The sequence below is a fragment of the Nycticebus coucang genome, chromosome X (genome assembly GCF_027406575.1).
Source record: "Nycticebus coucang isolate mNycCou1 chromosome X, mNycCou1.pri, whole genome shotgun sequence".
In the NCBI taxonomy this organism is placed as follows: domain Eukaryota; kingdom Metazoa; phylum Chordata; class Mammalia; order Primates; family Lorisidae; genus Nycticebus; species Nycticebus coucang.
The window spans coordinates 132,261,462-132,277,773 of NC_069804.1; positions in this window are offsets into that span (position 1 = coordinate 132,261,462).

Consider the following 16,312-nt stretch of genomic DNA (forward strand, 5'->3'; position numbering starts at 1 on the left):
AGACAAGAAGGAAGATTTGCTTTGTCTCTGGAGAGGTTCTGAAAACCCATAGGAGTTCAGCAGGACACATTTACTTAATTCACAATAAAGAATAAGATCTTGAGTTTTGCCAGAATTTTTGGTCTGAGTGGGAAACAGTGTGTACTATCACAAAGATGTGAAACTGATATCCTGATATCAGTGCCCTTCACCTAGTGCAGGGCTAGTAAAATTTGTAGTTGTGATAGAGGCAACAGTTAAAATGGAGTGATTTCACAGATTTAAGGAAGACTCATTCCCTTTCACTCAGATATTTCCCTATTATCTGGTTGCAAACATACTCAGAACTTTATTTTCTACTTCTATGTCAAGGTATTGATCTTTATTAAAACTAAATTTAGGGATATGGGACCATGGAGTAAGGAAGACTCATGAAAATTTGTTCAGATGCTTTCTTTTGGATGAGAGGAAATGTATGTGCGTGTCTGAAAAGCAATAACATATCTGTTGGAACCTTTTAAGATATTTGGACTTCAATCAGACAAAGGAATTTAAGTAGATTTTTTGGCCTAAATGTACCTTTTTCCAGGTCTATCTACCTTCTGCATAAGCTTTTCTCAAGGTGAGAAAAGAATGAGTTCCTTTCCCACTAAGTGCCATTGTTCTCAAGCACATACTGTAATTCAATACAGCCTAAGAAAAACCTATGTAAAAGAAGTCTTTGAGAGAATCTAGTAAAAATAGATAAAAATAATGAATTTGTAATTAGGATATCAATTATTTTATATAAAATAATTTAAAATTGTTCTAAGGTCTTTGAATACAGTTGCTATCATTTTGCAAAAATTAAGAGAGGAATTTTTAACTAAGGTAATTGTAAGGTTGGTCTATCGGGATTGTCTCAGTTTCTGAATTAGTATAATCAGAAATTATTAAGTTTTTTCATGTCTAGATTATATTAGTACCTCATGTTCGATTAGTTCATAATGCATTCTGTACAACATCCAGTACGGTGAACACTTAATAAAAATGATTTACAATAAGACATGCTTATTAATAGGTTTTGTAATTATTGACTTCAAAATTTACAACATAATTTGTACATGTATTAAATAACTAATTAAGTACTTATGTCAGGAAGGCACTGTGCTAGGAGCTAAGGATATACAATACATCATCTTTGTATGTGAAGGCTGATTATTGTGGGGAAGATTCACATAGATAAATCATTGGAATGTAGATTAAGAAATGGCATAGCCTTAGCAAAACATTATAACACCACAAAAGAAAAATTCCTTATTCTGAGTACAGCATCAGAGAAGACTTTTCAGTGAAAGCAACATTTGAGGTAGTTGTTGAAGAAAGAGCAGAAATTGATCAGTTTGCAATGGGAGTGGGGAATCATTGCAAGCATGAAGACCAACATTGTTAGTGACGGGTCCAGAGAGTTCATACAGGAAGAACTTGGGATGGTAATCTGGATGATTGGAAGGTCTAGGGGATTTCTCTTAAAATGACAAGACCCACTTTTCATAGAAGACACATCCCTGCTCCTTAGTGTGGATATTTATTTTGGATGGATTTGGAGGGATTGATGAGAGTTATGGGAGCTTTAAAGCCTTCCCAAGGTATGCTATTACTACATGAAATATGTTCAGGAAATGACAAGGAATTGGCTCAGTTTGGCAGAAGCATTTGGGGCAGGGAGAAGGCAGGTTAGGAATGATAACACTACTTTTCCTAGTAGAAATGACAAGGTGGAACCTTCAATGTAGCAAACCATAACTCCACCTTTCACTGATGGGCAATAAATTCAAAAATCAGGACCCACCTTCCTCTTTACAATCAAGACCATTCATTACCTTGGTTTTGGTAAGACAATCTGCTTTCATTAAAGTCATTGGTTTTTATGATTAAGCAATAGCATGTCTGAAATTTCATGGTAGGGGTAAGAGGTTCCATAAATGATTTGATATATATTAATCATTGTAATCAAGTCAAAACAACTAACTTTATTTAACAAATAGTTATTTTTATAAGTATAACCATATCTCCAAATCATAAATTTACTAGCTGTTCCTCCCTATGGAGGATGCAAACAGTTGCTCATGCCTATCACCTGGCTTTCTCCAAACCAAATGCCCTATAGTTTAGGTTGACCCACCAAATCCAAAATAAGTACACATTTTATGATGAACAGCATTTTCCTCATTTCTCTATGCACTATTAGGAACATACACCAAATGACAAGAATAAACAATAAGAGTAAGAATAGCAATTAGGACCTTGGTTATCAGGTATCAATTTCTTCCATTAAATAACCAGTACCTAATATCATGACCAGGCACAGTGGCTCATGCCTGTAATCCTAGCAGTCTGGGAGGCTGAGGCAGATTGGTTGCTTGAGCTCAGGAGTTCGAGACCAGGCTGAGCAAGAGTGAGACCTGTCCCTGCTAAAAATAGGAAAAAAAAAAAAAAAACCCTGCTAAAAATAGAAAAAAAAAAAAAACCTAGCCGGGCATGGTGGCACAAGACTATAGTCCCAACTACTCAAGAGGCTTAGGCTGGCGGATTACTTGAGCCCAAAAGTTTGAGGTTTCTGTAAGCTATGAAGGAGCCGTCACACTCTACACAGGGCAACAGAGTGAGATTCTGTCTCAATAAATAAATAAATAATTAACCTATATCAGAACAGAATATCTTAACCATTTCAATTTTTTCTTCTCTTAAGGAGGACAGACGTGCCTTGGGAGAGATTACCAAGAAAAGACCAGGGAGGTAGCAGAGTTGGCATTGAGTGTGATTTGGATGGTTATTATGACTCATTATGGGGTGGACTCTGGGCAAATAATTGGAATATCTGCCTAATTGGGAGAAGTGGGTCAATGGTGGCAGGCAAGTACCAAAAAGACAATATAGGGATAAAGACTTATGTCAAGACTTGGTCAGTAGGCAAAAGCAGAAATATAAAGAAAGACATATTACCATGGTAGGCAAGGTGGAGAAAGGTTATAGATAAGAAGGAGAATCAAACAGGCAACAGCCTGGTAGATAGAGGCTGTTACAGAAGATCCTTGACACAGGAGTTAGTGAGTTAGAAAAGATGTGTGAGTTCAAAAACTGAAGAACTTTAAAACATATAGGAGTAAGTAATGGCAGTCAAACTGGGAATGGAGCCCAGCAAGGCACAAAGAGAACCCATGATCTGAGTGAAGTGAGTAATGTCAGAGCAACTAAGTGTCACATGAGATCAGGAAGCTTATAAGAGGACTGTGGTTTGAAATACAGCTGGGCTGAATAAAAGGTAAGTGGCAGATATAACATGAAGGCAAACATTAACAAAGTTGAGAAGAGCAATGGCTCCACTCTCTCTGGCATCTGACAGGTCACCAGCAATAAATATTTACTGATGGATTGTTCAACATAGAAGTTGCTGAGAAAGCAGCAAAGGAAGAAGTCAAAACGGGTGGTGCCTGTGGCTCAAAGGAGTAGGGCGCCAGCCCCATATGCCAGAGGTGGCAGGTTCAAACCCAGCCCTGGCCAAAAACTGCAAAAAAAAAAAATAATAATAATTAATTAATTTAATTTAATTTTGAAAAAAGAAAGAAGTCAAAAAGAAAAAGGTCATTTAGGTGCTAATTACCCACAAAGGAGGTGATAAAAGGGTGACAAGGAAAGAGGTGGGTCTGGGACATCATAGTTATGATTGGTAGATGAATGAACTTTGAGAAATGTGAAGTTTAAAGAAAATCCTCTGGGCCTCACATTTGTCCTCTGGATGATGTGGTAGAGGAGTGTTGGACCTTACTGTTGGATCAATAGGGTCCCCTTTCAGCTGTGTTATTTGATGGTGCTATAACTCCATGGTGAAGCTCTGGGTGTGCCACTGACACACCTACTCTTCAGCTCCATTAGCTTGAAAACACCTCCTTGTTTAGTCAGTAGAGAACTCCGTGCTTCCAGGAAAGAGCCAAAGTTTCAGTCTGGTAAGATGAAGTAGAGAGGTAAGAGGAAATAGGTTTTAAGATTTGGTAGGGGTTTGAGCTTGTTCTCCATAATGAATTGGAATAAACATAGTGATGATAAAAGAACCAGAGATGGTTTTAGGGATGTAGTGAGAGAATGCTTTGAGACTGTTAGGTCTAAAAACAGGACCACAGTTATGAGAGGTTTGAAAAGGGACCATTAACATGTACGAGACGGATGAGGTAGGAGTTTTATTGAATAACACAGCAAAGATCAAGGGTCAGGCAGGCAAAGAGAAAGTCAGTTCAGGGCCACGGGAGGGATATTAGCTTGAAATTAAACAATTGATCCCCTAGTCTCATCCCTCTTTTCTGGTTCTTCAATCTATAAGCATGGACAGATAAACATCTGACTTCTATTCTTTATTTCTCTGAGGCAACATGGCATAATGCAAACACAGAAGCTTTAGAACCAACTTGGCTTGAAATCAGTTATGTACTAACTGGATGACCTTGAATATGTTACTTCAATGTTCTGTACCTCATTTTTCCTTAGCTGCAAAATGGGTAGTATCTACATCATAGGATTGTATGAAGTTTGAATGAATTAATACAAGTAAAGGCCTTCTGTCCTCTCCTCCATCCCACAGCCAACCAATCCCCACAACTGATACTTCAACCTTGATGCTACTTCTTCTTTGCCCCAAATAAGGTGCTTCCCCCCCCCATAAAAGGCTAATGGGTCATAAAATCCTGCTAAATGTCACGTGGCCAAACTTTTGTAGTAGAATATACACAGGCTAGGTTCAGATCCAAATTCTGTCCCTTATAAGCTGTTTTAATCTTGAGTTAGTGACATAACTTTTTGAGCCTTTATTTCCTCACCTTAATTGTGAGGGGTTGGGGATAAGATAAAGTGACAGGTACCTAGTAGGCATCAATAAACCTTTATTCTCTTTCTATTTTTCATCACTAAATTTCTAGAGTGAGTTGTTAATACTGTGTATTAAACATCTTTTGATTATTTTACCCACAAGTTGATGTGTTAAAGTTGTTAGGGTCACTGCAAAACTCAATGCCACATCAAAAGAGAATTTTTCTTTAACACATCTACTTTTCTGCTGCTGTTGATACCACGAATCATTATATAATCCTAAACACACTCTCCAATCTGGACCTCAGGAATACTAGTCTTCATCTGGTTTGTATCTCATGTATTTGGCTTCTTCTATAGTATCTGTTTCCATACTTCCACATCAAAGCATTTCCCATTGGCCTTAAGAATCCCATTTGGGCTTTTTATTACTATACAAAGGAGACCCTGTCTATTCTTAGAAGAACTGTTAGAGATCCCCAAACCAAAGGGACATATAGACCTTTTCATTGTGAGAAGAGGAGAAAAGTTAGTTATTCTAAAAACTGTCCATACGAGAGATAGAGGTACGTCTTCCTTGACTGAATTAATAAATTGGCTAAGCTAAAAAATTGTTATCAGGAGAGATTAGCAGCTACATGCTGATTGCCCATAGCATTGGCTTCTACTGAAATTCTAAAACGACCAAGAAGCACAATTCTGAGTGTGGTGGATTTACTGTACCAGGGTCAATACCATCTGTCTCCCAGATGCAATTATTGTCTCTGTGGATGGCACACAAATCTACTTGTCTGTGATGTGCTTAACCCCCTGGGTCCTGGGATAACTAAGGCAATCCTATATAACTAAGGCAGCCATATTTTCTCCAAAAATTAGGAGACACATGCATGGCCTGACAAAGGATTGTTTTTTTATGATTTGTGAATTATTCATATGAAGACTTGCAGAGATAGAAAAATTCAATCACATTTAGTTATACTTTTAATGAATTTACTTTACTGGAAAGATATCTAGCAGATGTCTATCAGTGTCGCCATCAACACGAGCATACATTTATCCTTTGCAGTTTTCTCAAGGCTAAATTTCCTATCATAAATAGGAATGTTGATCATTTTATTTTAATATTCTGAGTGAGGTAACTTAGGGTAATGTCCAACCCATCTAATCCCTTTCCCCACATCTCTAATCGGTTTTTAAATTATCATTTCTTTGAGAAAAAGTGCCTTTTTTCACTATTTTATTCTTTCCATCTCTGCTGCCACAGTTGTCATATAAGCTGGTGGTTCACCAATTTGTGTATGTGCCAGAAACAACTGGGGAAGCTTATTAAAGTGACAGATTCCTAGACCCCCACCTCCACAGAGGTCGATTTAATAGAGCTGGTTTAGGGCCCAGAGATTTGCATTTTTAATAAGCTTCCAGTTGTTCCTGATGCAGGTGATCCAATTACAGCATCACACTTTGTATAACACTGCTCTGTGTGAATTATCTACTTTGGTATTTAATGTTTAAATTCAACTGTTTTAGCAAAGGCTTCTATTTTTGGCCAGAAAAGAATATTGAGGGAAAACTAATATCTGTGATCCAACTTGAAGATAAACATGTGCCTTGTTGATTTAATCATGATATTGAGTGAATTCAAGACACCTACTGGCCTCATTCTGATAGCACCGCAGTCTTACTGTGAGCAAAGTACCCGATGAGGGAAAAATAGCCCCTTGAGGATTGAATCTGCATACTGAGAATCATAGTGTAAGGAATGGCACAAACAAAACCCACTAATACAAAGTGGACAGATAGAAGCTCATTGTAGCTTGCTTTCATTTTTATTTCAGTCCTATTTGGGATCTTCATTTATATTACTAACAAACTATTCGTTCAACTAATAGTAACTATGAGTACCCATGAATGTCTATCTTAGCACCAAAATTTACAAAGTAGCCATAATCCAACTTTACATTGCACCCAGTCTAACTTTGTATCAAATTTTTGATACATCCCAGGCCAGATGAGAACTGGATGTTTGTAAGCATCAGTTATAGACGGAATATGAAGTGGTCTAATGTTCTGCCTCAGGAGGATACCCTGCCAGCACAGCACAAATTACACATTCACAAAACCACACTTTGTTTTATTGTTTGGGATTCACTGAGGGTACGAAGAATTAGTTTACATTTTTGTTAGATAAAGTCCCTCTTATAATTGTGTCCTGCACCCAAGGGGTGTGCCATACAACATGATCCCTGTCCCCTTCCCTCCTCCCCTCTCCCAGCTAACTCATTCCCCTTGTATTAGCTCAACTAATGCCTTCATATTAGAATTGATTACGTTGGATTCTTGCTTCTCCATTCTTGTGATGCTTCACTAAGAAGAATGTGTTTCACCTCCATCCAGGTTAATACAAAAGATGTAAAGTCTCCATCTTTTTTAATGGCTGAATAGTATTCCATGGTATACATATACCACAGCTTGTTAATCCATTCCTGGGTTGATGGACATTTAGGTTATTTCCACATTTTGGCGATTCTAAATTGAGCTGTGATAAACAGTCTAGTGCAGATGTCCTTATGATAAAAGGATTTCTTTTTTTCTGGGTGGATGCCTAGTAATGGGATTGCAAGATAAATGAGAGGTCTAATTTGAGTTCTTAGAGGATTCTAAGGACTTCCTTTCAAAAAGTCCCACCAGCAATTAGTTTGCAGTCCCACCAGCAATGTAAAAGTGTTGTCTTCTGTCCACATCCACACCAGCATCTGCAGCGTCTAGACTTTGTGATGTGGGCCATTCTCACTGGGGTTGGGTGATATCTCAGGGTGTTTTTGATTTGCATTTTTCTAATGGTTAGGGACAATGAGCATTTTTTCATATGTTTGTTAGCCATTCATTTGTCTTCTGTAGAGAAGATTCTATTCATGTCTCTTGCCCAGTGATATGCGGGATTGTTGGCTCTTTTTTTGTTGATTAATTTGAGTTCTCTGTAGATCCTAGTTATCAAGCTTTTGTTCAATTCATAATATGCAAATGTTTTTCCCATTCTGAAGGTTGTGTATTTGCTTTGGTTGTTGTTTCCTTAACTGTATGGAGGCGTTTCAGTTTAATTAAGTCCCATTTGTTTATTTTTGTTGGTGTTCCAATTGCCACAGAAGTCTTCTTCAGAAAATCTTTCCCCAAGATGATATCATCAGGTGGTTTCCCCACACTTCAAGGATTTTTATTGTTTCGTGCTGTAGATTTAAATCTTTTATCCATCTTGAATCAATTTTTGTAAGTGCTGAGAGGTTTGGGTCCAGTTTCAGTCTTTTATATGTGGTTATCCAATTCTCCCAACAACATACACTTTCCCCCAGTGTATGTTCTTATTTGATTTAGCAAATATCAGGGGCTGTAAGATGTTAGTTTCATCTCATGGTTTTCTATTTGGTTCTATTTTTTGAAACACTGGTCCATGTTCTCCTGTATTGTCTCCTCTAAGACAGGACCTATGTTTTTCAAATCTTTCTCCTACTTAGCTTCAATGGTTTCTCAAGCATCTCTCTGCATACCACTGCCTAGTTTGTTTCCATTGCTTATATTTCACCTCATTTCTCTTGTAATCATTGCTTACTCATACAAGATTTGTTTAATCCTATATAGCATCCCTGAAAAAGTAATCCTTTACTATCATTGTAGTTACAAATGTTCCAGGATAAAATAAAAAACATTGTGAAATTTCTTGACTGAGGTAGGTTATGTTTTCCCACTCACAGGCATGCTGAGGCCCTTGATCACCCCTTATCTTATACAATATTAGCAATATGTCCAGAGAGATTGCTATTCTTCTCTTGTGCTTGTTGATTTGGGGAAGATAATTACAGATATATTCTTTTTGCTTTTCTGTATAAATGATAATATACTGTTCACAATGTTCTCTGCTTTGCTTATTTCACTTCGTAATCTGTCTTGAACATCTTTTTGTGTCAGTAACATAGACCCACCTCTTTCTTTTGAACTGCTGCCAAGTATTCCATTGTGTGAATGTACAGCAATTAATGTTACCAATTTTCTTTCTTTCTTTTTTTTTTTTGTAGAGACAGAGTCTCACTTTATGGCCCTCGGTAGAGTGCCGTGGACTCACACAGCTCACAGCAACCTCCAACTCCTGGGCTTAAGTGATTCTCTTGCCTCAGCCTACCAAGTAGCTGGGACTACAGGCGCCCACCACAACGCCCGGCTAATTGTTACCAATTTTCTAATGGAGGATGTAAGGCTTTTTCAATCTTTTTCTATTATAAGCAGTGCTACAATAAATATATGAGGACACATATTGTATGTGCATTTGCCCCTAGAAGATTGAATCGCAAGATACGTGAAATTTTATATTGCTATATGTGTCCAATTTGTACTCCACTGAGTTTATATGCTATTGATGGGTATAGCTCTAACAGTAAAGAGGTCTGCCCTGATGGACAGTAGGACTCTTCCCTACTCTGTATTCTTTTTGACATTATAAGTGAAATTTATTTAAAATTAATATAGTCTTCCTAAAAATTAAAACATTTTAGAGTAGCCTAAATTTCCTTTTATGCCATTTCCAAATCTGGCCTAATTAGTCCTGCCCTCAAAGTAATACTATTTTAAGTGTAGATATTATATATATTATATATTCTTCTTGACTCTTGTTATGAATTTGAAATACATAAGTATAGCTATAGAAGATATATAATATTACATTGCGATTTGAATATTTTACATACATAGTATCGTGTATATAATTTTGCATCTTTTCTTTGACTTAGCAATAACTTCTGGAATTCTTTCTACCTTGATCAATACAAAAATAGTGTATTTTTTGCTCAGGCTATATGTTGCTAAAGGGCTCTGATTGTTGGAATCAATCAGAGATCCAGGTTGCTGAAGAATCCATCCTTTTTAAACATTGAGAGTTTCCATGGCAGAAGGAAAGTTCATTCTTCAGAGTTTCCTACTTGTCACTGAAGTAACAACTCATTGGCCCAAACTAGACATACAACCCCAATAAACCATAAAAGAACCATTGAGTGTAGTCCTACTGTGTTTTCAGAAGGCAAGAAGAACTGGAAAATTGTGAATGAGCACTAAAGACTCTAATTATGAAAAGTAAAATTGCTGAGTCACAGGGTACACCCATTTCCCATTTTCTTGCAGACACTGCCAAATTATACTCCAAAGTGGCTATACTAATTAGCATTATCACTATCAGACTATGAGTTTATATTTCAACCCATATTTTTCTCACACTTGTTATCGTCATTGGTGTTTTTTTTTTTTTTTTAGTTTTTTCAGCCTGGTGAAGGAAAAATGTCATCAATATAATTTGTATTTTTTGATTGGTAGCATAGTTGTGCATCTTTTCTTTTGTATTAGCCATTTGTATTTTTCTCTTCTGTAATTTATATGTTCATATCCTTGACCATTTTTCCATTAAGCAGTTCACAATTATTATTAATTTGTGTAAGTTCTTTATATATTCTGGATATGAATCCTTATCTATTACGTACATTGCAAATTGCTTTCCAAGATTACATTAAATTAAGTTCATTTTTAAAAATTATTCTCCATGGGCACAGAAAACAATTGCTTTGAATCTCTCACATAAAGTCCTCTGAAACATTTGAAAATTGCCAGCAAATCATCCCCTAACTTTCTCTTCTTTGGCTCAATAGCTCTAATTCCTTTAACCTATCCTTACAAGACTGATTTTTCAATTTCTTTAATCTAATTTCCCTTTCGTTCACACCTTATAAAAATAATGGCTTACTGTAAACACCATACACTTGTAAAGTGTATAACAGACCTGCTTTCTTTCTTTTTTTCTTAATTAGTAGCTGAGAGTCTTTTTTTTTTTTTGGTAGAGACAGAGTCTCACTTTATGGCCCTCGGTAGAGTGCCGTGGCATCACACGGCTCACAGCAACCTCCAACTCTTGGGCTTCAGCAATTCTCTTGCCTCAGCCTCCTGAGCAGCTGGGACTACAGGCGCCCGCCACAATGCCCGGCTATTTTTTGGTTGCAGTTTGGCCGGGGCTGGGTTTGAACCCGCCACCCTTGGCATATGGGGCCGGCACCCTACTCACTGAGCCACAGGCGCCGCCCAGTAGCTGAGAGTCTTAAAGATAATTTTACTTTCCACCAATGGAAAGGGCATATGTCTTTATAGTTTTCATTATTTGCATCCTATTTCTTGCCCTTACATATACCAACACTGGTTTATCTTTTTTCTTTGTCATACATTCTTACTTTATATCATATTTTATATTGTGTCATTGGAAGGTGCTTAATTACTAATGTGAGGTATAAATAAATAGGTAAGGAGGTTGGGAGTGGGGAAAAAAGAGAGAGGAGTGGACAAATTTATGATATTCAGGACCATTTCATGTAATTTTTTTACCTTAAATTTACCCTTGTACTTGGTCGGATACTTTTACTGTAACAGCTTTATGCTATAGATTCAGCTAAATTCTGATCCTCTCTATCCTTCCCAATCTTTCTCAAGAATCAACTGTCAGTTCATTCTTAAAGTAACAATTTGTATTTTTCCTTTTTAAGTTTCATCCCGTGCCTGTAGGGGCATTTCCCTCAGTTAATCAAGGACTTTTTGAATTGAATTCTGTCTTTGAGAATATTATAGCAACACTTATGTATTCAGTATCATATGCAAATTTGATGAGTTTTTTCTCAAACACATATCCCACGCAAAATTGTGTACTTAACCACAAATCGCTATCTCGGTAGTTTGATTAGAACTTCATTGTTTTCTGATTGCTGAGGATTTCTAGTGGCATAGCCTTTTATTTCAGTCTTACTTTGCAACATCAAGTAGTGTTCTGCTAAGCAGAATCGCTAAAATGACAGTCTTTCTTCTAAGATAAGGCACAAAGGCCTGCTGAGAACAAATGAGGACCCCAACAATCTTGCAGATGAATTTATATAATAGTCATCTCTCACTCCAGGTAGTGTATAGGTCAAATCCCTTAGCAGGTACTGTGTCCTCTTTGTAAGATCTCATGTTACAGCCATCACAATTGCTGCCTCTTGTCTACGTTCATCACCCACACCCTGTACCAGTCAGCTGCCTCAGTTACCTTTCTGCTATGAGATCCCACGTATTAGAATGTCATTTTCTTCGGTGTTGTTCTGATAAGAACAAAATCGAGACAGGCAGATTGCAGCTTGCCATAAGCAAAAAACATTCTTATAATTGAGGCAAAAACATTCTTACCACTGAGGTTTATTCCAACAATGGAACAGACTGTCTCTTGAAGTAGGTAGCTCCTGATCCCCAGAGGTATTTAAACAGAGGTTTGGAAAGCTCCTATTTTCCCCCTAATTATACCATCTGTCATCATTAAAAGCAATTAATTAAATTTTAAATGGAAATATCTATTGTGGGTTTTTTTGCTGAATATACATGAATATTGCAAAAAATTAAAATAGCACAGAGAAAATGAAAGCTTCCTTTATTATCTCAACCCCCAGGGATCCCTCGGGTTAACAGTTTCATGTATGTTCTTCCAGACTTTAATTTGTCTTTATAAATATATTGGGTTTTGCACAAATGGGACCATATTATATGTCCTTTTACAAGCTTTTTTGTCTACTTAAAAGATTAGATATCTTTCCATGTAAATAATAAATATTTTTGTATTATAACTTTATATTAATTCTGTTAATTTACAGAGTGTATACCAAATTTAAAATCACAGAGATTCAGAAAAAGAGTTAAAATGAGAACTTACCGTGCATACTATAGTGTTTGTCAACATTTTATTATGGAAATTTTCAAACATTCAGAAAAGTGAAAGAAGTTTACAGTGAATCCCTATATTCCCACTACCTTGATTGTGTAATTGTTAACATTCTGTTTCCTTTATCACATATCAACCCATCTTAATTTTGATGTCTTTCAAACTAAATTGCAGTAAAACTTACCCCTAAATACTTTGGTATGTTTGTCTTTAACTAGAGTGTAGTATTTTTTATGTGATAAAATTCACATACAGTGAAACACATATATTTCATTATTTAACTATTTAATGAGCTTTAGACAAATGCACATACTCATGCAACTCAAGCCCCTATCAAGTTGGATACTTACCACTTCCAAAGGTATTCTGTAGTGTGGTTTTTTTAGTTAAAACCATATTGTGATCATTATCTGTTGCAAATATAGATCTCATTTACCCTTTTTTCCATTATAAACATAAAACATATCTATGCTGAAAATTCAAATGGTCCTTTTGGCCCCAAGTGATGACATTGTACAAACATACTGTTCTGCAGCTTGGTTTTAATTTTTCATTTTACAATATAACCTGGGCATCTTTCAAACTTGTACATACTGAGATACTAATCTTTGCAACAGGTATATAATATTCAAGAATAGATATGTAGCATCATTTATATAACTGGCCCCTATTAATGAACATTTGAGCTGTTTAGTTTTTAATATTGCAAGCAAGGTTAAAATGAAAAACCATATGGATAGTCACCTTCTCCATCTTAGGGACAAATACCCCAAAATTGGATAACAGGATTTTTAGGCAAGTTCACTTCCACATACATTCTTCACACTCCAAGAAACAGTATATGTGATTTCTATTATCTGTGTGCATGTTTGGGGGATTTCTAGAGCTAGCAAGATAAAGCTCATATTCTAAAACTGAAGAGCCAAATTAGAAATCTCAGGATAGAAAACCAACCTAGGGCTTCTGGGCTAGGAATCCAAGCATTGCAAACCCAGGGACAAAGAGAATGTAGATAAATTTTATAACAATAACAATAATAATATTTAAACTTGAAAACAGTATTTCTTCAGCACCATACAGGTAAAAATGAAGTAGGAGGATGCGTAATTATCAAGGGAATTAATAAAGTAGAGAAATTAAGAACAGTGATGCTCAAACTTGAACTCACATCAGAATCACTTGCAGGGATTGTTAAAACTTAATTCCCGAGCCACACCCCAATTTTCCCCAAAAGTCTTATTCAGTAGGTCTTTGATGGGACCTTAGACTTCCAGTTTCTAACTAGTTGCCAAGTAATACTCATGCTACTGGTGCCAGGACAACACTGAGAATCTCTGATCTGGAGGATGATGAGTAGAAAGGTAATTTTCATATATTTCAGCCTATACTGGCCAAAATATTGTTCCAACTTTTCACTTAGCACATATGGACAAATCCACATAGATAGAGATGTAGTGATAAGTAATTCTTTCAACTTTTGTTTGAATTGCCTTATTTCCATATGTTTGTGAAACCAAGCCAATTTCCTTTTACTTTCTGCTCTCTTAATAGTTCATATCTCATAATCTCCATTAGAGGATTTATATTAAAAGCTTAAAATGTAATGAAAAACATCTTCAATAACTGAATTTATCAACTGACCATATCTAAAATGTAAGTGAAGATCTTTGTCACATATGTCTGCCTAGAGCCAATCCCAACAAAATACACAGATTGAATATGTATAGTGGAAATTTGAATTAACTATCTTTCTCTAGATACAATGCATATTAGTTCTCTCAATTTGCAGGGCTACATGCCAAAGTCAAAAACATACTGAATCATAAAAAGCAAATTACAAGTATAAATGCTTGTGTATGCATGCACACACTATTCCTCAGGGCTATTTATTTTTTTTTTTTAAGACAGAATCTCAAGCTGTCGCCCTGGGTTGAGTTCCATGGCGTCATCATAGCTCACAGCAACCTCCAACTCTTGGGCTCCAGCTATCCTCTTGCCTCAGTTTTTTGTATTTTCAGTAGAGACAGGGTCTCGCTTTTGCTCAGACTGGTCTCGCAACCATAAGCTCAAGCAATCCACTCACCTCAGCCTCCCAGAATGCTAAGATTACAGATGTGAGCCACCATGCTGGGCCACCTGTTTAACTTTTGAGACATTAAATTCACTAGCATTTTGGGAACATGCCACATTCACATGCCACAAAAATTTTTGCAAACCATCTATATATAAAATTAATGCAAGATTGCATGCTGAATTCTACTGTTTATCTTATTTTTGCAATATTGACCTTTTTATTTATTTTTTTAGTTTTTATTGTTTAGGATTCATTGAGGGTACAAAGAATTAGGTTACACTGATTGCATTTGTTAGATAAATTCCCTCTTATAATTGTGTCCAGCCCCCAAGAGGTGTGCTATACACCGTGACACCCATCCCCCTCACTTCTCCCTTCTTGCCACTTGCTCATCCCCTTAATCCCCCACCTCCTTGTATTAGCTCATCTTCTGCCTTCATATTAGAATCGAGTACATTTGATTCTCACTTCTCCATTCTTGTGATGATTTGCTAAGAAGAATGTATTCCACCTCCATCTAGGGATATGGGCCTGGGATAAGATTTTATACAGAAGACTTCCATGGCAATTACAACAACAACAAAAATTAACAAATGGGACTTACTTAAACTGAAAAGCTCCTGTACAACAACAACCAAAGCAAACAGCCAACCTTCAGAATGGGAAATATTGACATTTTAAATAAACTAAACTTCTGAATAAAAAGGGTAGCCAAAATAATATCAGATTGTGCTGCTCCAAAGTGTCTGTTTCCAACATTGCTAAACACACACTACATACTATTCACTAGGTGCTAGGAATACAAAGTAATGACACAAGGGTTCCTGCAATTGAGTAGTTCACAATCTAATGGGAGAAACTAATATAAATAAATAAGCACAAGACTATACAAGAAAGACTGTTGTAGAAGCATAGAGGAAATCCTGTAGAATAAGCAAACAATAAACACTGTTTTTTTTTTTTTTTCTGCAGTCTTCATAAAGACTGTGACATGTTAATTAGGTCCTGAAGGAGTTTCTTAGTAAAAAAGATACGAAGGGCTATCTCGGACAAAGGGACTTGTGCATGGCTGGAAGTTTAAAGTTATAAAATATCTTGATGTATTTAGGGGACAGCAAGAAATTTAGTGTGACTGAGTTCTAGGTAAGAGAGACAAAATCAGTGGAAGATAAAGCAAGAGATGTGGACTTTGGAATCCATACTAAGGAGTTGGGGCATTACAGTGGGTGGTGAATGTTCAGCAATTAGTGTGTGTTTGTTCCAATTTAAACATTTTATTCCACCTGTGTAAGTGCTTCATTTATTAATTCAACATACTGTTAGGTCCCTCTGGAGAAGGATGTTTCCTGGTTCTTGGTTCCCAGTGTCAAGAAGGAGCACTGGTGCCTAGCCAATGACAGAGTGATCACAAATACAAATGCAATCTAGCCATGAACTGCCTTGCCCTCCCACCACTTTGGTGGTGATGTAGTACAAGAAATCCCCTGGGAGTGGCAGAGTTCCTCCTAAAGCTTGGGGCACTCTATTACTCCACCTGGGGGACTGAGTCTACCGTGGTCACCAAGGAACATCTTGGCTACAGGCTCACTCACACAAACATCAACCAATAGCTTGGAGAATAATGACATAGCCCTTCCAAAGTGTCTTCCAATTCAAGT